General features: G+C 32.1%; 1 protein-coding gene across 1 annotated transcript in view; it reads left to right on the forward strand.

Annotated features, from left to right (window-relative positions):
* The first annotated feature begins 786 nt into the window (after positions 1-786).
* Positions 787-23,946, forward strand: part of LOC143230058 (uncharacterized) — a 51,709-nt gene continuing 28,549 nt past the window's right edge. Inside the window, exon 1 of the mRNA XM_076463054.1 lies at positions 787-1,084. The gene's annotated coding sequence lies outside the window, so the exon portion shown is untranslated. The remainder of the gene's footprint in view (positions 1,085-23,946) is intronic.

Consider the following 23,946-nt stretch of genomic DNA (forward strand, 5'->3'; position numbering starts at 1 on the left):
CTGGATATCAATCGACATCAACTTGCATTCTAGCCCTAATCTTATCTTGATAAAGTGGATATCAATCAACATCAACTTACATTCTAGTCTTAATCTTATCTTGATAAACTGGATATCAATCGACATCAACTTACATTCTAGCCGTAATATAATATTAGATACGATGAAAGTGAAGATTTGTGGTAGATAAAGTTTAGTGAGTTTGTAAATAAAGCAAAAATAGTAAGAAACGAAACTTATTTAATGAAATAATTGCTTTATGAAACAATGCGAAAGATAAAGGTAAATAAAATCATGGGAAAATTAAAAGTTAGATACAGAAGAAAAATAGGAAGCTAGTATAAAGAAGAAATGTGAGTTTGGAAAATAAGTATTATTGGTAAAAGAATCAGAGGACGGGTAAGTGAAAACCTTGGATACATCATGAGAATAACAGGAAGACATGATACAGGAGTGAGGTGAGAGGGTGAAAACTGGAAGAAAGAGAAAAATTAGATCTCTATAAAATAAAACTCATATTTCAAAGCAAATAAATGTTAGCGAAGGAAACCTTCAGTAAATGTTACAATCTAAGAGAAAACCGTTCGGCTAAGCCGTTCAGACCGTTCGGTCATACAAGTTTGTACGATGCTCCGCCTTTCGGAGATTTAAATGATCTTTTCTGGCCAATCACAATGGAGTACAGGTTGCTAGTGTCTCAAGGGGAGATATTGATTAGATTCGACACGCTCTATCATCTACGTTCCTACTAATGCTTGGTACCTCTGCTTTGTAATGTCACGTGCTTGCATCAGTAGTTTACCTTTTGTGTTTAGACCCCAGACGGGGATAGACCTGATAATTCTGGCTTGCGTTGTCACGTGCTAGTACCATAGGTTTACCTTTAAGGCTGAATCTGACGAGATGAAATTAAGTTCTTAACAAAGATAAATGTTACTGCTGGGCGTTCTGAATGGTGTAAAGTGTGCTTAGGCATCCATAGGTACCTTCCACAGTAATCAGGCATCCAAAGATATTAATAACGTATAGTCCACGTTTCTATATATTTGTTTTCCCTAACTCACTGGAGTGTTTTGTTTTCCAGGTAAGTCTGGTATCTTTTCTTTCTGAAACTACGTTTACCTACCTTACCTTTTCTTAGTTGATTCAGAGAATTACATTCAATCGATGTAAGTTTATGAATTAGAGTATTTTTAAATCGTGTGTTGTACAAGCAGCAGTTAACAAAATGAAGCTCACTGGTCTTAAATGATATTTTGTTATCAGAAAAATCTACCAAACGCTAGCAGAATAAAGTTACTGAACATAGATTATATGTTGCTAGGAAAACCCATCAAGCAGCAGAATAAATTACAGTGATTTTACTTCAATACTCCACCAAACACCAGTACAGTTTTATAATACCAATCACTTCAGTGAAAACATCATTTACGAGATAACACTTGTGTATATTCGTTTTAAGAATATAAAATATACATTTTTATACACAATCTTTTGTTTTTTGTCGGGTTTTTTTTTTTTGCACCTGATTGAGGAAATCGGCTAACGAATATCTTAGTTTATTATAACTAATATTTAATAACATCAACAAATAGGAATTTAACGTATTTGTTTACAAAACAGTCATAAATATGAATAATAAACGAACACATAAAACACGGATGAAATGGTTAAATGGAAGTGATATCCTATTTCAGGTTAAAACATCCATGATAGAAACATAGTAAATAGCTAAAAGATGTATTAATGCACGTTTGTTTGGAATGACTTTAGTTGTAACAACATTAACAACTGTCTGATTGTTAGCCTGATTTTATCCATTACCAAAGACGAATTGTGAACATTTTGTTGAATTCTATACCAGTATTTATGTGTATGATGTTGTTAACATTGTAATCATACCCATATTCATGTCAATTATATTTCTAGATACATTGTTGTAATACCCATATTCATGTCAATTATATTTCTAGATACATTGTTGTAATACCCATATTCATGTCAATTATATTTGGAGATACATTGTTGTAATACCCATATTCATGTCAATTATATTTCTAGATACATTGTTGTAATACCCATATTCATGTCAATTATATTTGTAGATACATTGTTGTAATACCCATATTCATGTCAATTATATTTCTAGATACATTGTTGTAATACCCATATTCATGTCAATTATATTTCTAGATACATTGTTGTAATACTCACATTCATGTCAATAATATTTCTAGATATATTGTTGTAATACCCATATTCATCTCAATTATATTTCTAGATATATTGTTGTAATACCCATATTCATGTCAATTATATTTCTAAATACATTATTGTAATGCCCACATTCACTTCAATAATATTTCTAAATATATTGTTGTAATACTCACATTCATGTCAATAATATTTCTAAATATATTGTTGTAATACTCACATTCACTTCAATAATATTTCTAAATATCTGGTTGTAATGCCCATATTCATGTTAATAATATTTCTAAATATATTGTTGTAATACCCATATTCATGTTAATAATATTTCTAAATATATTGTTGTAATACCCATATTCACGTCAATAATATTTCTACATATCTGGTTGTAATGCCCATATTCATGTCAATAATATTTCTAAATATATTGTTGTAATACCCATATTCATGTTAATAATATTTATAAACACATTGTTCTGATACCCATATGTGTGTGTGTGTGTATGTGGTTTCTCATAGCAAAGCCACATCGGGCTATTTGCTGTGTCCACCGTGTGAGTCGAACCCTTGATTTAGCACTGTAAATTCGCAGACTTACCGCCGTTCCAGAGATGTGCTATAATATTTGTTAACACATTGTTGTAATACTCATATCTATATGGATAATATTTACGAATATTGTTATAATACCCATATCTATATGGAAAATACTTATGAATATTGTTGTAATACCTACATCTGTATGGATAATACCCATAGCTTTGGGGATAACATTTTTAAACGTTGCTATAGTGATTAAGTAACTTCTGACCAAAGATAGCCACCTGAGTACTTCAGAACTAAATTTATATACCTAATAATGAATATAGATAATTAAATATAATTTAAACATTATTATTTATAAAGATTAAACTCCATTGTTTCTACCAGTAACGCTATTTTCATCAAAACCCAGTAATATCTCACGAGGTTCTATCAGCTAAGGTTGGCCCTAAATTCTTATAACAATCTCACAAGAAAAAAAAAAACAATTTATTTTCGAGAAAATTTGACATAAATTGTGGACTAAATAATAATAATACGTACAATCCATGGGTGTCATAAATGTTTAATTTTAATATAATGTTTTCATGCTAATTAATACGCCAGTACAATAACCAACTTCAAAAAAACACTAACTTTCGTCTGATTACTGTTATTGAAGGCTTTATTTGTAGATGCATGCCTAATGTTTTCATTACCTTCACAGTTTATATTTAGATATAGGATATTGTTGTGAAGAACGTAGAGTGCTAACCTGGGTGGATATAGGATATTGTTGTAAAGAACGTGGAGTGCTAACCTGGGTGGATATAGGATATTGTTGTAAAGAACGTGGAGAGCTAGCGTGGGTGGATATAGGATATTGTTGTAAAGAACGTGGAGTGCTAACCTGGGTGGATATAGGATATTGTTGTAAAGAACGTGGAGTGCTAACCTGGGTGGATATAGGATATTGTTGTAAAGAATGTGGAGAGCTAGCGTGGGTTAATATAGGATATTGTTGTGAAGAACGTGGAGAGCTAACCTGGGTGGATATAGGATATTGTTGTAAAGAACGTGGAGAGCTAGCGTGGGTGGATATAGGATATTGTTGTTAAGAACGTGGAGAGCTAGCGTGGGTTAATATAGGATATTGTTGTAAAGAACGTGGAGTGCTAACCTGGGTTAATATAGGATATTGTTATAAAGAACGTGGAGAGCTAGCGTGGGTTAATATAGGATATTGTTGTAAAGAACGTGGAGTGCTAACCTGGGTTAATATAGGATATTGTTATAAAGAACGTGGAGAGCTAGCGTGGGTTAATATAGGATATTGTTATGATCAACGTAGAGTGCTAACCTGGGTTAATATAGGATATTGTTGTGAAGAACGTGAAGTGCTAACCTGGGTTAATATAGGATATTGTTGTGAAGAACGTGGAGAGCTAACCTGGGTTAATATAGGATATTGTTGTGAAGAACGTGGAGTGCTAACCTGGGTTGATGGAAGATATTGTTATGATGAATGTAGAGTGCTAACCTGGGTTGATATAGGATATTGTTGCGAACTGCGTAGAGTGTTAATTCTAGATAGATACATTCAGTTGTTGTTGTTACAGAGTGTAAAGGTGTATGTTCTTTACTGGGAATTCTGAGCATAATAAGTGTCTGAATGGGTTATTTCTTTTCTTTCATACTAAAGAATCAACTTTATTCGAATAGTAAACTGATCTAGAATAATTTATAAGTGTATTAAGAATTATGCACAAAACATGTATTACGTGCTCTTCATAAAGTAATTTTCATTATGCTTATATATTATTGTTGGCCAATTTACTATTGTGTTAGGATAATGTGCTTCCGCAAAGAAGCAAGGAAGTTTTTTTCACCCTTTCGGATTATAAACTGTCTCCCCTGTTAGCCTTATTAAATACATAGTTCTTGTGTTTGTATGACTTCGTTTTTTGGATATGTTTCTAAATCTACCTGCTGTTGTCCATGATTTTAAACTGAGAACCGGCGGGACGGCTAAAAACCAACGGCACCAGCTGCCTTATTGAGTCACTATTTTACCAATGAATAGTAGGATTGACCATCACATAATGGCGACCATGTTCGACATGCGGGTTTCGAAGATTTCGATTCGAGTGCCTTAACCAACGGTAATAAATTACCACATTTCTTCTGTCCTTGGAGTTACGTTGAAAACCCTGATCAACAGTTACAAAGAGTACCTGGCAGGAAGAGACCCAAGGTTACATATCTACATATTTATGAAAATTGTATACATTTACTGGTTCATACACGTACACACGCATGCAAACTATCTCCCCTGCCTACACAGCTACCACCGTCTGAAAATAGACACGAACCAAAGCCTTTCTCCATTGATAAACCAGAAATAAGTAAACTTTAATTTCATTCACCTGGTACAAGTCCTCTGTACAAGGAATAAAATACGAGTTTTTCAACCCCCATACCTCCCTCATTCACAAGTAAATTTTCGTTCCTATGACAACATGAAACTGACAGAAGAGTGAGTGTCAAAAGCAGAGGACACAAATGCTTTCCGGCTCGTTACTCGCTGAGAGCACCAGTGACCCGTTTTCTCAGCGTCCGTTTTATCACTTGATTAGAGGAAGCGAGTTTTCCTGGTTTAGTAATAGAGTCAAACTCCCTAGGAACCATTCATGTGGCCGAACACTGCTATTATCATGATGCGTTACTTTTGCTCAATAGTTTGATGAGCTTTCACTGATAATAACCAAAAGCAGAATACAAGATAATATATGGACACTAAAAAACAGAATTCGGTACATTTCCTTCAAAACAACACACAATATTACCCTAAAATATAAATATAAAATTTAAAGAAACGTGTTATACCCACTCTAAAAACATTACCGTAATATATAAATAAAACTAAAGAACAGGACATGTTATACCCACTCTAAAAACATTACCGTAATATATAAACAAAACTAAAGAACAGGACGTGTTATACCTACTTTAACAGAAAACATTACTCTAATATATAAATAAAACTAAAGAACAGGACGTGTTATACCTACTTTAACAGAAAACATTACTGTAATATATAAATAAAACTAAAGAACAGGACGTGTTATACCCACTCTAAAAACATTACCGTAATATATAAATAAAACTAAAGAACAGGACGTGTTATACCCATTCTAAAAACATTACCGTAATATATAAATAAAACTAAAGAATAGGACGTGTTATACCCACTCTAAAAACATTACCGTAATATATAAATAAAACTAAACAACAGGACGTGTTATACCCACTCTAAAAACATAACCGTAATATATAAATAAAACTAAAGAACAGGACGAGTTATACCTACTTCAACAGAAAACATTACTGTAATATATAATTAAAACTAAAGAACAGGACGTGTTATACCTACTTCAACAGAAAACATTACTGTAATATATAAATAAAACTAAAGAACAGGACGTGTTATACCTACTTCAACAGAAAACATTACTGTAATATATAAATAAAACTAAAAAACAGGACGTGTTATACCTACTTCAACAGAAAACATTACTGTAATATATAAATAAAACTAAAGAACAGGACGTATTATACCTACTTTAACAGAAAACATTACTGTAATATATAAATAAAACTAAAGAACAGGACGTGTTATACCTACTTTAACAGAAAACATTACTGTAATATATAAATAAAACTAAAGAACAGGACGTGTTATACCTACTTTAACAGAAAACATTACTGTAATATATAAATAAAACTAAAGAACAGGACGTGTTATACCTACTTCAACGGAAAACATTACTGTAATATATAAATAAAACTAAAGAACAGGACGTGTTATACCTACTTCAACAGAAAACATTACTGTAATATATAAATAAAACTAAAGAACAGGACGTGTTATACCTACTTCAACAGAAAACATTACTGTAATATATAAATAAAACTGAAGAACAGGACTTGTTATACCCACTCTGAAAACATTACCGTAATATATAAATAAAACTAAAGAACAGGACGTGTTATACCCACTTTAACAGAAAACATTACTCTAATATATAAATAAAACTAAAGAACAGGACGTGTTATACCTACTTTAACAGAAAACATTACTGTAATATATAAATAAAACTAAAGAACAGGACGTGTTATACCTACTTTAACAGAAAACATTACTGTAATATATAAATAAAACTAAAGAACAGGACGTGTTATACCTACTTCAACAGAAAACATTACTGTAATATATAAATAAAACTAAAGAACAGGACGTGTTATACCTACTTCAACAGAAAACATTACTGTAATATATAAATAAAACTAAAGAACAGGACGTGTTATACCTACTTTAACAGAAAACATTACTGTAATATATAAATAAAACTAAAGAACAGGACGTGTTATACCAACTTCAACAGAAAACATTACTGTAATATATAAATAAAACTAAAGAACAGGACGTGTTATACCTACTTCAACAGAAAACATTACTGTAATATATAAATAAAACTAAAGAACAGGACGTGTTATACCTACTTCAACAGAAAACATTACTGTAATATATAAATAAAACTAAAGAACAGGACGTGTTATACCTACTTCAACAGAAAACATTACTGTAATATATAAATAAAACTGAAGAACAGGACGTGTTATACCCACTCTAAAAACATTACCGTAATATATAAATAAAACTAAAGAACAGGACGTGTTATACCCACTTTAACAGAAAACATTACTCTAATATATAAATAAAACTAAAGAACAGGACGTGTTATACCTACTTTAACAGAAAACATTACTGTAATATATAAATAAAACTAAAGAACAGGACGTGTTATACCCACTCTAAAAACATTACCGTAATATATAAATAAAACTAAAGAACAGGACGTGTTATACCCACTCTAAAAACATTACCGTAATATATAAATAAAGCTAAAGAACAGGACGTGTTATACCTACTTCAACAGAAGACATTACTGTAATATATAAATAAAACTAAAGAACAGGACGTGTTATACCTACTTCAACAGAAAACATTACTGTAATATATAAATAAAACTAAAGAACAGGACGTGTTATACCTACTTCAACAGAAAACATTACTGTAATATATAAATAAAACTAAAGAACAGGACGTGTTATACCTACTTCAACAGAAAACATTACTGTAATATATAAATAAAACTAAAAAACAGGACGTGTTATACCTACTTCAACAGAAAACATTACTGTAATATATAAATAAAACTAAAGAACAGGACGTATTATACCTACTTTAACAGAAAACATTACTGTAATATATAAATAAAACTAAAGAACAGGACGTGTTATACCTACTTTAACAGAAAACATTACTGTAATATATAAATAAAACTAAAGAACAGGACGTGTTATACCTACTTCAACAGAAAACATTACTGTAATATATAAATAAAACTAAAGAACAGGACGTGTTATACCTACTTCAACGGAAAACATTACTGTAATATATAAATAAAACTAAAGAACAGGACGTGTTATACCTACTTCAACAGAAAACATTACTGTAATATATAAATAAAACTAAAGAACAGAACGTGTTATACCTACTTCAACAGAAAACATTACTGTAATATATAAATAAAACTGAAGAACAGGACTTGTTATACCCACTCTAAAAACATTACCGTAATATATAAATAAAACTAAAGAACAGGACGTGTTATACCCACTTTAACAGAAAACATTACTCTAATATATAAATAAAACTAAAGAACAGGACGTGTTATACCTACTTCAACAGAAAACATTACTGTAATATATAAATAAAACTAAAGAACAGGACGTGTTATACCTACTTTAACAGAAAACATTACTGTAATATATAAATAAAACTAAAGAACAGGACGTGTTATACCAACTTCAACAGAAAACATTACTGTAATATATAAATAAAACTAAAGAACAGGACGTGTTATACCTACTTCAACAGAAAACATTACTGTAATATATAAATAAAACTAAAGAACAGGACGTGTTATACCTACTTCAACAGAAAACATTACTGTAATATATAAATAAAACTAAAGAACAGGACGTGTTATACCTACTTCAACAGAAAACATTACTGTAATATATAAATAAAACTGAAGAACAGGACGTGTTATACCCACTCTAAAAACATTACCGTAATATATAAATAAAACTAAAGAACAGGACGTGTTATACCCACTTTAACAGAAAACATTACTCTAATATATAAATAAAACTAAAGAACAGGACGTGTTATACCTACTTTAACAGAAAACATTACTGTAATATATAAATAAAACTAAAGAACAGGACGTGTTATACCCACTCTAAAAACATTACCGTAATATATAAATAAAACTAAAGAACAGGACGTGTTATACCCACTCTAAAAACATTACCGTAATATATAAATAAAGCTAAAGAACAGGACGTGTTATACCTACTTCAACAGAAAACATTACTGTAATATATAAATAAAACTAAAGAACAGGACGTGTTATACCTACTTCAACAGAAAACATTACTGTAATATATAAATAAAACTAAAGAACAGGACGTGTTATACCTACTTCAACAGAAAACATTACTGTAATATATAAATAAAACTAAAGAACAGGACGTGTTATACCTACTTCAACAGAAAACATTACTGTAATATATAAATAAAACTAAAGAACAGGACGTGTTATACCTACTTCAACAGAAAACATTACTGTAATATATAAATAAAACTAAAGAACAGGACGTGTTATACCTACTTCAACAGAAAACATTACTGTAATATATAAATAAAACTAAAGAACAGGACGTGTTATACCTACTTCAACAGAAAACATTACTGTAATATATAAATAAAACTAAAGAACAGGACGTGTTATACCTACTTCAACAGAAAACATTACTGTAATATATAAATAAAACTAAAGAACAGGACGTGTTATACCTACTTCAACAGAAAACATTACTGTAATATATAAATAAAACTAAAGAACAGGACGTGTTATACCTACTTTAACAGAAAACATTACTGTAATATATAAATAAAACTAAAGAACAGGACGTGTTATACCTACTTTAACAGAAAACATTACTGTAATATATAAATAAAACTAAAAAACAGGACGTGTTATACCTACTTCAACAGAAAACATTACTGTAATATATAAATAAAACTAAAGAACAGGACGTGTTATACCTACTTCAACAGAAAACATTACTGTAATATATAAATAAAACTAAAGAACAGGACGTGTTATACCTACTTCAACAGAAAACATTACTGTAATATATAAATAAAACTAAAGAACAGGACGTGTTATACCTACTTCAACAGAAAACATTACTGTAATATATAAATAAAACTAAAGAACAGGACGTGTTATACCTACTTCAACAGAAAACATTACTGTAATATATAAATAAAACTAAAGAACAGGACGTGTTATACCTACTTCAACAGAAAACATTACTGTAATATATAAATAAAACTAAAGAACAGGACGTGTTATACCTACTTCAACAGAAAACATTACTGTAATATATAAATAAAACTAAAGAACAGGACGTGTTATACCTACTTCAACAGAAAACATTACTGTAATATATAAATAAAACTAAAGAACAGGCCGTGTTATACCTACTTCAACAGAAAACATTACAACAAGAGAAAAGCAAAAAAACACCTATTTTACTCCTATGAGAAATGAAATCAAAATTAAAAATAATGTATCATACAAACGGACAATACAACGAAGTTCGAGTCGTTTAGTTCTTTCCACGAATCCCTGAAGAACAATTTAACCAATCGATCCTCAGTTTTCTCGAGAGATCCAATTCTTTTGTAACGTGCTCGGTCTCCACTGATGCCAACGAAACTCATTCCGTATTCACACATTGAGAGAAATGAAACTGTTGCTACTGTAGTTTAGTCTATTCATGACGTCGAGGAACCCACTTGAAGGAAATCTGCAGCAGAGACGGCTGATGTGGGTTTTGAAAACTTTGACCGAACCGTTTAGGTTTTTGTAATATCCATATCAGGCGTCTTGGTTGCAGACGTAGTCTAGTCTGTTTGTTTTCCACATATTTAATATGTGACCTTTCTAACTAATCATAAAGAGTGCGATCCTCTCAGCCCCCTAGGTATTCTTGTCAACTTCTTTAAGATCACATTACATCATCCAAGCTCTCTTCCTCTAACCCTTTCTAGTAAGTCATACACTTTTCATATAATGCTACCACATTTATATAATATCTATAGTATTCATTTTGAGGCCTATTTAATGATTTATACAGAGATAATCATCCATACTGACTTATAATCAAACTGTTTGTACATACACCTTAAAATTCCCTTAATTTTGCAAGTAGCAACAGACCATTGCCTTGATGGCTTAAGTGTCCTATCCACCACAATTCCAAGATAATTTTATTGAGTCACGCGATTGAGTTGAGTCTCATCTATATTAAACATGTGATCCAGTTTATGAGACCCAAAGTATAATATCTAATATGTATTATAATAAAGGTCTATTGGCAAATATTACTAACTAATCAGTTAATCTAAGTCACTCTACGATACTCTAACATTCACACTGCAGTTGGAGATACTCAACTTTAATAATTTACTAAATATGTCCCCAACTCAGTGTTTTTAATGTAAATAAAACGTAAAATCTCACGATGTAGCTCGTATGGAACATTCCACTAGCAACAAAGATAAAGTTTTAAAGGACTCCATCAATGTCTATTTATTCTCTTATTCACCAATCGTAAAATCTAATCTTTTAGAGTTTTTTTTTTCCTTTCTACCACCAATATCACTTTCAGCTGCGGCATATCGGTACCGAGTTTTTCGGGCTCAAACGTTCAGCTCAGAGCTCTGTCATCTCTTGACCGATTTGAGATCTAATAATAATTTTGGACTCAGAAGGTCAAACTCTTTCGGATCGTGTATTTGACCGTATCCAATGTATCAGAGATTAATTTATTTTAATATTTCCTAGAGTTATTTCAATTTGAGGGCAGGCTGGTAGAGATTCTGATGAATAATAAAAATCAAATCGGGTACACGCGCGCTCCACGTTTAGTATTACTGACACAAAAAGTACAGCTAATAAAAACTATCATAGAAGGAGTTACTCTAATCCTGTCTAATAGGATTTCAAATGCTGCAGATACTGAGGTTTAACTGCTGCTGTAAATCATCTTTTGTATGGCATCTTTTAAAACCCGCTTTCAACACATTCTCGCTCATTTTCCATAATTTAGAAATTTAAATAAGAAAATCAAGTGTGCAAATTCTTATATACAGAATAACACGAAAGACTTGCTGCATATACTTTCACATCTTATATACAGAATAACAGAGAAAGACTTGCTACATATACTCTCACACAGAAAGACTTGCTATATATACTCTCACACAGAAAGACTTGCTACATATACTCTCACACAGAAAGACTTGCTATATATACTCTCACACAGAAAGACTTGCTATATATACTCTCACACAGAAAGACTTGCTGCATATACTCTCACACAGAAAGACTTGCTGCATATACTCTCACACAGAAAGACTTGCTATATATACTCTCACACAGAAAGACTTGCTATATATACTCTCACACAGAAAGACTTGCTGCATATACTCTCACACAGAAAGACTTGCTGCATATACTCTCACACAGAAAGACTTGCAACATATACTCTCACACAGAAAGACTTGCTACATATACTCTCACACAGAAAGACTTGCAACATATACTCTCACACAGAAAGACTTGCAACATATACTCTCACACAGAAAGACTTGCAACATATACTCTCACACAGAAAGACTTGCAACATATACTCTCACACAGAAAGACTTGCAACATATACTCTCACACAGAAAGACTTGCTACATATACTCTCACACAGAAACTACAATAAAAGATAAAAACAAATTGTTCTAAAATCGTAAGATACATACAACCCAGGAATAACTTTCACCAAATAGGACTGGTTTATAGGTTTATACATAATGATAGATACAAACTAAAGACAATTGTCGTTAGGTATAGGACTGATTTATAGGTTTACACATAACGATAGATACAAACTAGGGACAACTGAGGTTAGATATAGGACTGGTTTATAGGTTTACACATAACGATAGATACAAACTAGGGACAACTGAGGTTAGATATAGGACTGGTTTATAGGTTTACACATAACGATAGATACAAACTATGGACAACTGAGGTTAGATATAGGACTGATTTACAACTTTACACATAACGATAGATACAAACTAGGGACAACTGAGGTTAGATATAGGACTGGTTTATAGGTTTACACATAACGATAGATACAAACTAGGGACAACTGAGGTTAGATATAGGACTGATTTACAACTTTACACATAATGGAATAATGTTTTCTGTAATTAACTAATAATGTTATCTTTTACTTTACAATTACGATACTTTACTGGCATGAGATTAAAAATTTCTCGAAAAAAGTGTAATCTTAAAGACAAGTAACGTATTAAGATGTATGAACAAAACTGATAAAAAAAACTAAGGCATAACAAAGATATAATAAGTTGTTAAAAATAGGTTCAAGTGATATTTCGAGCCACCAATTATTCACCTTTCGTACAAAATATCCTTTCTTTAGTATATTTCTCTTGATATGTTTGTATGGTTCTAACCTATAATTTGAGCGTAAATATTGAATCTTTCATCGTTGCACAAACATAGCTCTAAAAATAAATACCTTCCCTACACTTCTGCTGATAAGTTCAGTATGTGTGAAAATACTGTGAAAATCGAGTCCCTTTAAATGTTAACTAACCTAAACACAAGCACATATTCGCTGCACGCACGTTCACGTGAGAATGTGGCGACAAGTTGTCTAGACTGTTTTGTTTATTAATAATTTAAGTGAGATTGATACAAAGTGTTACGGTGGTTGAATGCAACTTTAGAGATCTGTCGACAGATGGTTGTAAAAAGTATTTCACGTCACGAAGATATGTCGAATGAAATAAGCTGGGAATATTGTCGCACGTTAACAATTAGTCGATATAAACACATGCACAAAACATATTTTAAAAATACAAAAAGACGTTGAGTACAGATATAAAAACAAGTCTACAATATTTGAAAATTCAGTAAACGGTTAAAATGGGAGAAAAAACACATACCGTTTAAAAACAATATTTCGTTACTGTTAATGTCACGTCATCAGGTACTACAACATTTTGCCATTGTTAATGTGACATCATCAGGTGCTACAACATTTCGCCATTGTTCATGTGACATCATCAGGTACTCAGCGCAATTGTACAAGTCAGTTAATTACCCCAACTGGTGGCGTCACAAAAATAACCCTGACGTCACCTACTGAGTGTATTTAACCGTCATGCACAATAAAAATATAAGTACACATAAAAAAATAGTCCAACACGGTAACAAAAAATATAAACACTAATAACAAGTTAGAAAATAAGGTAACATAAAAACATAAACACGTTAGAACGAATACTCCAGCAGGATAATTCCTATTGCTGCAGTAAATTAACGTAATTAGAGAAATACGTATGAAAAGTAGTCCAGTAGGGTAACACAAGAATATAAGCACTAATACCAAATGGCCAAATAAAATAACATAGTACAAATACAGGGAGTAATACAAAAATAAGAACGCGTGTCAGTAAATGTGACAGTTAAGTACCACGCACACAAATCTCAAAAGGCCTAGTAGTTAAGTAACATGAAAACTTAAGCAAGATCGAAATAGTCGAGCACGATAGCTCGAAAACGTATAGCCAAACTAAGTACGTAATTTTTAAAGTGTTTCATATGTAACACCTCAGTTTTCTTTCACAACAAGACACAAATATTGTCTTATAATAAAGACAAAAATGTCTAACAATAAACGTAGAAAATTTCTAAATATATTTCTTTACGTCATACACAACTAACTTCTAATAACAAGCACTGATATTATATTACAATAAACAATGATAAGATATGATAATAAATACAGATATTGTATTACCGTAAACACTTATAACATGTGTTAATAAAAACACGTGTTGTATTACATTAAATACTAATAAGATATGATAAATATAATTATCGTATTACAGTAAACACTAATAAGATAAAAAATATTTACAAATATCGTAAACACTGACAACACATAAGAATTAAGAGATATATCGTGTTGCCTCAAAAACACACAATGACTCACAATAAGCACAGCTATTATTGTACAAAAATGACACAATGTCATATATTAAACAAAGGTAACGGCTAACAATAAACACAGATATTGTTTTACAAGAAAGTCGGAGAGCAACATCAGTATCTAACCATAAATACAAATATTACACGTCAGTAAAAAATAATATATTTTATAATAACCACGAATAGCACTGGTATATTAAAAAAAAACAGAGAAAATATGTTTCCGAAAATAATGAGTTATCTGTTACAGTGACCACATGTAATTCCTTTTTCTAAAACACATTTTATATTTTACACTAAATTCACATTGCAATTATACTTGTCATAAGAAATTAGTGTTAGGCTTATAACAAAGGCGAAAACACCAAAACAAATACACATTACGTCTTACATTGAACATAACTGACGACACGTTACAGTAAGCACACACTATGTCTTACGATAAACATAGGGTATATCTTATATCACACATAGATCACGTGTTTCAGTAAGAAATTATTATATCTTACAACAAGCATACGTTCCATCTTAGTTAACAGATATCACATTTTGCAATAAACAAGTTTAACCTATTACATCGAACGTATGTACAACAGTTTGCTGAGGAAACAAATACTTGAACACCTGATGCATTACCGTACCATAAACCCACGTGATTTTGCAAAATGAATTATAACAGATATTCTGAAACTAGTCTCAAACTCTATTTGGTACCTCAGATCACAGAATTCAGAATACCATTTGCATTGTGTTTTACCAACTATTCTTAGATTGCAGCACTACGAACACTCTTTATATAGTTCTTTACCAAATGTTCTTATATTATAATATTTATAACACTCTTTACATTGAAGACTACAAAATATCTTATAATAATAATCAATGTTTATCTGTCTAAGAAATGCACGTACGCCTTACTATCTAAATGTGCGCGCGCATGCACTTATTTCTACGGATGTGAGCAAAAGGCAGATTTAAATATAATTTACTGGATATTTTTACGCCAAGAGCTCATCAAAAATTTTAAAAATGCCTAACGTGAAATGGTGGAAAAATATTATAATGTTAGGTATTGATAGTACTAAGTACAATAGAGTTTAGTTCTAACTAAACTACAGCAAAAGAACATATATAAGTTATAGCGCTAATTTATTGCTTTATTGAATATACGCCATATTCAGTAAAGGCTTAGCGAATGTTAAGCCTAAAACAAGTTGACATATATACTCCTTTTTATTATTCTAGAAATCCTCAGGTAAGAAAATTACTATTACAATCAAAATACTAATTTGACTGCAAATAATTTGGTATTCTTATATTACAAATGTTTTGTGTGTCTCTACTGGTATTCTTATATTACAAATGTTTTGCGTGTCTCCACTGGTATTCTTAAATTACAAATGTTGTGTGTGTCTCTACTGGCATTCTTATATTACAAATGTTGTGTGTGTCTCTACTGGTATTATTATATTACAAATGTTTTGTGTCTCCACTGGTATTCTTATATTACAAATGTTTTGTGTCTCCACTGGTATTCTTATACTACAAATGTTGTGTGTGTCTCTACTGGTATTCTTATATTACAAATGTTGTGTCTCTACTGGTATTCTTATATTACAAATGTTGTGTGTGTCTCTACTGGTATTCTTATATTACAAATGTTGTGTGTGTCTTCACTGGTATTCTTATATTACAAATGTTGTGTGTGTCTCTACTGGTATTCTTATATTACAAATGTTGTGTGTGTCTCTACTGGTATTCTTATATTACAAATGTTGTGTGTGTCTTCACTGGTATTCTTATATTACAAATGTTTTGCGTGTCTCTACTGGTATTCTTATATTACAAATGTTGTGTGTGTCTTCTCTGGTATTCTTATATTACAAATGTTTTGCGTGTCTCTACTGGTATTCTTATATTACAAATGTTGTGTGTGTCTCCACTGGTATTCTTATATTACAAATATTGTGTGTGTCTCTACTGGTATTCTTATATTACAAATGTTGTGTGTGTCTCTACTGGTATTCTTATATTACAAATGTTGTGTGTGTCTTCACTGGTATTCTTATATTACAAATGTTGTGTGTGTCTTCGCTGGTATTCTTATATTACAAATGTTGTGTGTGTCTCTACTGGTATTTTTATATTACAAATGTTGTGTGTGTCTCTACTGGTATTCTTATATTACAAATGTTTTGCGTGTCTCTACTGGTATTCTTATATTACAAATGTTTTTTGTGTCTCCACTGGTATTCTTATATTACAAATGTTGTATGTGTCTCTACTGGTATTCTTATATTACAAATGTTGTGTGTGTCTTCACTGGTATTCTTATATTACAAATGTTGTGTGTGTCTCTACTGGTATTCTTATATTACAAATGTTGTGTGTGTCTCTACTGGTATTCTTATATTACAAATGTTGTGTGTGTCTTCACTGGTATTCTTATATTACAAATATTTTGCGTGTCTCTACTGGTATTCTTATATTACAAATGTTGTGTGTGTCTTCACTGGTATTCTTATATTACAAATGTTTTGCGTGTCTCTACTGGTATTCTTATATTACAAATGTTGTGTGTGTCTCCACTGGTATTCTTATATTACAAATGTTGTGTGTGTCTCTACTGGTATTCTTATATTACAAATGTTGTGTGTGTCTCTACTGGTATTCTTATATTACAAATGTTGTGTGTGTCTTCACTGGTATTCTTATATTACAAATGTTGTGTGTGTCTCTACTGATATTCTTATATTACAAATGTTGTGTGTGTCTCTACTGGTATTTTTATATTACAAATGTTGTGTGTGTCTCTATTAGTATTCTTATATTACAAATGTTTTGCGTGTCTCTACTGGTATTCTTATATTACAAATGTTTTTTGTGTCTCTACTGGTATTCTTATATTACAAATGTTGTATGTGTCTCTACTGGTATTCTTATATTACAAAAGTTTTGCGTGTCTCTACTGGTATTCTTATATTACAAATGTTGTGTGTGTCTCTACTGGTATTCTTATATTACAAATGTTGTGTGTGTCTCTACTGGTATTCTTATATTACAAATGTTGTGTGTGTCTTCACTGGTATTCTTATATTACAAATGTTGTGTGTGTCTTCACTGGTATTCTTATATTACAAATGTTGTGTGTGTCTCTACTGGTATTCTTATATTACAAATGTTGTGTGTGTCTCTACTGGTATTCTTATATTACAAATGTTGTGTGTGTCTCTACTGGTATTCTTATATTACAAATGTTGTGTGTGTCTTCACTGGTATTCTTATATTACAAATGTTGTGTGTGTCTCTACTGGTATTCTTATATTACAAATGTTGTGTGTGTCTCTACTGGTATTCTTATATTACAAATGTTGTGTGTGTCTTCACTGGTATTCTTATATTACAAATGTTGTGTGTGTCTCTACTGGTATTCTTATATTACAAATGTTGTGTGTGTCTCTACTGGTATTCTTATATTACAAATGTTGTGTGTGTCTTCACTGGTATTCTTATATTACAAATGTTGTGTGTGTCTCTACTGGTATTCTTATATTACAAATGTTGTGTGTGTCTTCACTGGTATTCTTATATTACAAATGTTGTGTGTGTCTCCACTGGTATTCTTATATTACAAATGTTGTGTGTGTCTCCACTGGTATTCTTATATTACAAATGTTGTTTGTGTCTCCACTGGTATTCTTATATTACAAATGTTGTGTGTGTCTCCACTGGTATTACATAGCATTCTTTACATTGTGTTCCACATTCTATTCTTATTACGACATTCAGAACTTCTTTCCCATTGAGCTTTATAACACATTATTTGTCCCTCCTTATTGTGTTCGTTGCTTTAGGAACTATTGTTACATCATTTTCCATTGCACTCACAAACAACTTCCATACAAAAATCACGAATCTTCTGAGGATGTTGAGAGCTGTTTAGAACTACGGATTGTGCAGTGGGTTAACTTCGCACTTTAGGTTTTTGCCCTTTATCATGAATTATTGATTTTCATGTATTTATCAATATTGAAACGATAAATATTCATTCTATCTATCTTCTTTGAACTTACTTTTCTGTTAACCCTAGCGAAGTAGTTTGTTTACGTGACTCCAGCGTCACGTAAAGTAGCTACATGTGTAGGGGCTACTTCGTTAGTTTCACAAATCTTAGGCGTTTAAGACAATAGATCTCACGAATAAACAAAACTAAATATTTGCTAATAATATCATTTTAGGATAAAGACTGGTTTAATTATGTTCAGTGAATAGCGTGACCCTAATCGTCTCGAATCAGAGTTATTTATATAACGATTTTCTGAACTTTTTTTTTCTTCCATTTTTAAAGTGACAAACAAAGCGTAATGATTAAACATTACTTCTCCTCGCTAATTAAAAGTGAAGGTATATCTGAAAGATATTACGTGTTTCAAGCTACTCTTGTTATGTCACACAGCTAAAGTCAATATCCTCTTATAACAGCTAACACACAAGGGTTAGTACTTACCAGTAGAATAAATCCCATATCGTACTTACTACACAGTCGTACGTTTTCCGATGATATGCTAGGACACTGTTTATATACTTTGTCTTTAAATACTGAGAATAAATAGTTATTTGAGTGACAAACCAATAAAGCCAGTCTGTGATAATGTAGAATTTGATAAAGTCATTTCCTTTCAGTAAACATTGAAGGTAATGTTACCATCAAACAAATGGTAAAACATTAGTTTTTATGTCCTAACAATTATTGCACCACACAATGACAGCTTATAAAACATTCGTATTTATATGTAAACAGAGATTGTACAGTGCTGTTCAAACGTGTTGGGACAAGAGAATATGTTTGTCATTCTTTCTATTCCATGGGGCTAATTCTTTCATATCATTACAGAATATAAAATTCAACACTGTGGCAATGTTTCACTAAACCTTGTTAACAATTGTATGAGTCAGGGTGAGAATAGTTATCATTATTTATGATTTCCATATACTTGTACCAATGACATATCATAAGGGTTCTGCTTGAATGAACATACTGGTTGAATTTAGAGTCTGAAGTAATTATCATTGTACCCCTTGCAGTGTTTTAACTATACAGAAAGAAGCTAGCATATGTTACCGGTATATCAATTTGGTTGTACTCCATAAATTAACCTTGACTAAAACAGTGTTTACACTATATATTAAGTTTTGTTGCCATGCCACTGCTCAAAAAGTATAGTGAATTGTCAGTAGAGCAAAAACATTGTATGAAAGCTTTACGTAACGCTAGTTGAACTATCCGACAATATGTAGCAGACTTGAAATGGTCCCTAAACACTGACCAGTACACCATAAAACATAAAACAGAGACAGGTAGGATAGAAAATAAGAAAGGAAGAGGCAGAACACCTGTACTCAATTATACTAATGTTAAGTATCTTTGTTTATGTAGCCTTCAGGACAGAAGGAAGACCGTTACTGATCTCAAGCATGAGATAAACAACCATGTAAAAAATGACAGAAAAGTGTCCAGATGTACAGTGTCAATAAGTCTCAACGAGAATAGAATATTTGGTCGTGTAGCAGTTTAAAAAATCTTCGTTCTCCAAATATTGTTAAGAGATTGAAATTTGCTAAAACTCACAAAAACTGGACTGCTGACTATTGTAAAAGGGTATTATGAACAGATAAGTCCAAGTTTGAAATGACTGGTTCAAAGCATAGGTTATACGTCCGGCGAAAGAAAGGTGAAAGATCCTTACCTCGATGAATAACACCTACCATGAAGTATGGGGGAAGTAGCGTGATGGTTCTGGGGGTGTTTTTTCTGCTGAAGCGGCAGGAGATATTTCCAACACAGCTGGAATAATGGACCAGGACAAGTACCCATTGGTTTGTATATTTGTTGCTGCTGGAGTCATTGAAATGATACAATGACCCACACAGAGCCCTGATATCAACCCAATCGAGCAGATCTGAGATTTGCTATATCAAAACCATTACAAATTTAAAATTATTTCCATAGAAAGTTTAAGGAAGTGCATTAGAGACACTTGGAGTAAAATCTTAAAGGACACTCTGGTTAAATATGTTGCAACAATGCCTGGAAGGCTACAGTTGTTGAAGCAGAAAGAGGACACATACAATATTAACTGTTTACTAAACTCAAACACTTCCACTGTTGTACTAAGTATGAAGATTAGTAAACTTGTGATGTTCCATCTGTGGTTTACCTTCCACTGTCCTTTGAAAGTTGACTGAAATATAATTTTTTACTTTTGCACAAACTGTATTAGGTGATCTCAAGTCGTCAAAAAAACGGTAAAACATTAATCTCTGTACCTAATCGGCCCGGCATGGCCAGATAGATTTGTTTGTTTGTTTGTTTTGAATTTCGCGCAAAGCTACTCGAGGGCTATCCGTGCTAGCCGTCCCTAATTTAGCAGTGTAAGACTAGAGGGAAGGCAGCTAGTCATCACCACCCACCGCCAACTATGGGGCTACTCTTTTACTAACAAATAGTGGGATTGACCGTAACATTATAATGCTCCCACGGGTAAAAGAGCGAGCTTGTTTGGTGTGACGGCGATTCGAACTCGCGATCCTCAGTTTAAAGTCAAGCGCCCTAACTACCTGGCCATGCTAAGCCTAAATGTATTTGGATCCATGTCGCTAAGTTTCATTAATCATGGACATAAAACCTCTTAATAAGGATATCAGATTTCATGTTTCTAGGTCTTATAAATCACAAAGAACATGGTGTTTTAAGACACCAGCTATACATTATCGCCCTGTGAACTCATTATAACCCCCCATGGTGGAAAGGGCGAGCTTTGGTGTAACGGGGATCTTTTGAATGAATTTAAAAGTTTAAAAATATATTTTATTTCAGTTTTGGAATTTGAAAAGTTTTATCCTTCAGTTTCGTTAGTTTAAACGATATAACAAAACTTAATACGATTGTTTTGGATCAAAACCATGTCGGGGTATATTCTGTGTTCACTGTAAGGTATTTAACAAAGGATTTTAGTGTTATAAGTCCGTAGACTCGTGGTGAATAAACTAAGTTTTGCAACTGGAGTACAATAAAAACAATGAACATTATTCAAATCTTTAAATGAAAACTTTTAGAAACCTGAGATTGTTGGACATCGAAGTGAAATGTGTAAACTTTGCATCTCAAAATAATAGTTGATTAATTTGATCAATCTAAGCTGCATGCGAGGAATAATATTTATCCGAAAAAAATAGTTGGTTAATTTGATAAAACTAAGCTACAGGTTTGTTCGTTTGTTTGTTTTGGAATTTCGCACAAAGCTACTCGAGGGCTATCTGTGCTATCCGTCCTTAATTTAGCAGTGTAAGACTAGAGGGAAGGCAGCTAGTCATCACCACCCACCGCCAACTCTTGGGCTACTCTTTTACCAACGAATAGTGGGATTGACGCCCCCACGGCTGGGAGGGCGTGCATGTTTAGCGCGACACGGGCGCGAACCCTTACGTGCTTGGCCATGCCAGGCCTTTAATAATGAGCCCACCGAGGGGAATCGAACCCCCAATTTTAGCGTTGTAAATCTGTAGAAAGCTACAGGTAAGAAAGACGTGTGTCCGTAACAATAGTTGGTTAATTTGGCGAACCTAAACTACTGGTAGGAAACCTCATTACGAGATGTAATCTAAAGCTCAATTACACTAATGTTTAAATATTACTTTGTACCATTTTGAAATGTTTTGAAATTATTGTCGTAACAATTAGTCTCCCGCTGGTACAGCAGTATGTGTACGGATTTACAGCGCTAAAATCAGGGGTTCGATTACCCTCGGTGGACTCAGCAGATTACCCTATGTGGGTTTGCTATAAGAAAACAAACACGTAATTAACAAATTTAGTATAACTCTGGTCAATCATATACTAATATTAGATCTCAAATGAGTGGTTTAGTCTTGAATCCTAATAGATTTATATAAAATATGTTTAAATCTAAGTTCTGAAGAACTCCTCCCAGAGTACAGCAGTATGGCTGCAAAATCACAACGCTACAAAATTGGTTTCGATACATGTTGTGGACAGAGCACAGACTGCCCATTGTGTAGCATTGTGATAAATTCCAAGTAATCGATTCACGAATCTGAGGAAATAATTAGCACTGAAGAATTTAAGTAAAATTTATAGTACCGCGGTCTCAAAATGTGTTATAGAAAACAGTATTGGATATTTTGTTTTAAAGAATATTTAGCAAAGTTTGGAGATATATTATTCAAGTCAAACTACAACTCTGGCAAAAGAATAAACTCGATTAGCAAGACTACTTATTAAAATTTATATAATTAAAGAAGCACAATGTTTAACCATTAGACAAGCAGTTAGCTATCTGAAAGTATTTCACGGTCTTCATAAAATTCTAAGAGGATTTTCCAACTTACAAGTATGTTGTAACCGTTTTTTCTTTTTCTGGTTGAATGACGTCACTAATGGATATTTACATGAAATTTTGTAAGGAAATGCAGCAAACGATATTTATTGAGGCAACTTCCAAGTGAAATCAAAATATTCAACAAACACCATTAAAATAAACAATATTGTTAGCGTTCCAACCACACCATTAAAAGAAACAGTAGTGTTAGTGTTTCAACCACATTATTAGAAGAAACAATAGTGTTAGTACTCCAACAACACCATTAAAAGAAACAATAGTGTTAGTGTTTTAACCACATTATTAGAAGAAACAATAGTGTTAGTGTTTCAACAACAACATGAGAAGAAGCTATACTATTGATGTTTCAGTCACATTATTAGAAGAAAGTATTATTCAATTCGGACAGAAAAAAACCAACTTTTTTAATATGTTGAATTTTCTTCCCCACCGTGACTAAGAGTTAAGTGTCAAGATTTACGGCTCTAAAAATCGGGTTTCGATACCTGTGATGGGCAGAACACAAATAG

This window comes from Tachypleus tridentatus, chromosome 10 (genome assembly GCF_004210375.1).
Source record: "Tachypleus tridentatus isolate NWPU-2018 chromosome 10, ASM421037v1, whole genome shotgun sequence".
NCBI classification, from domain to species: domain Eukaryota; kingdom Metazoa; phylum Arthropoda; class Merostomata; order Xiphosura; family Limulidae; genus Tachypleus; species Tachypleus tridentatus.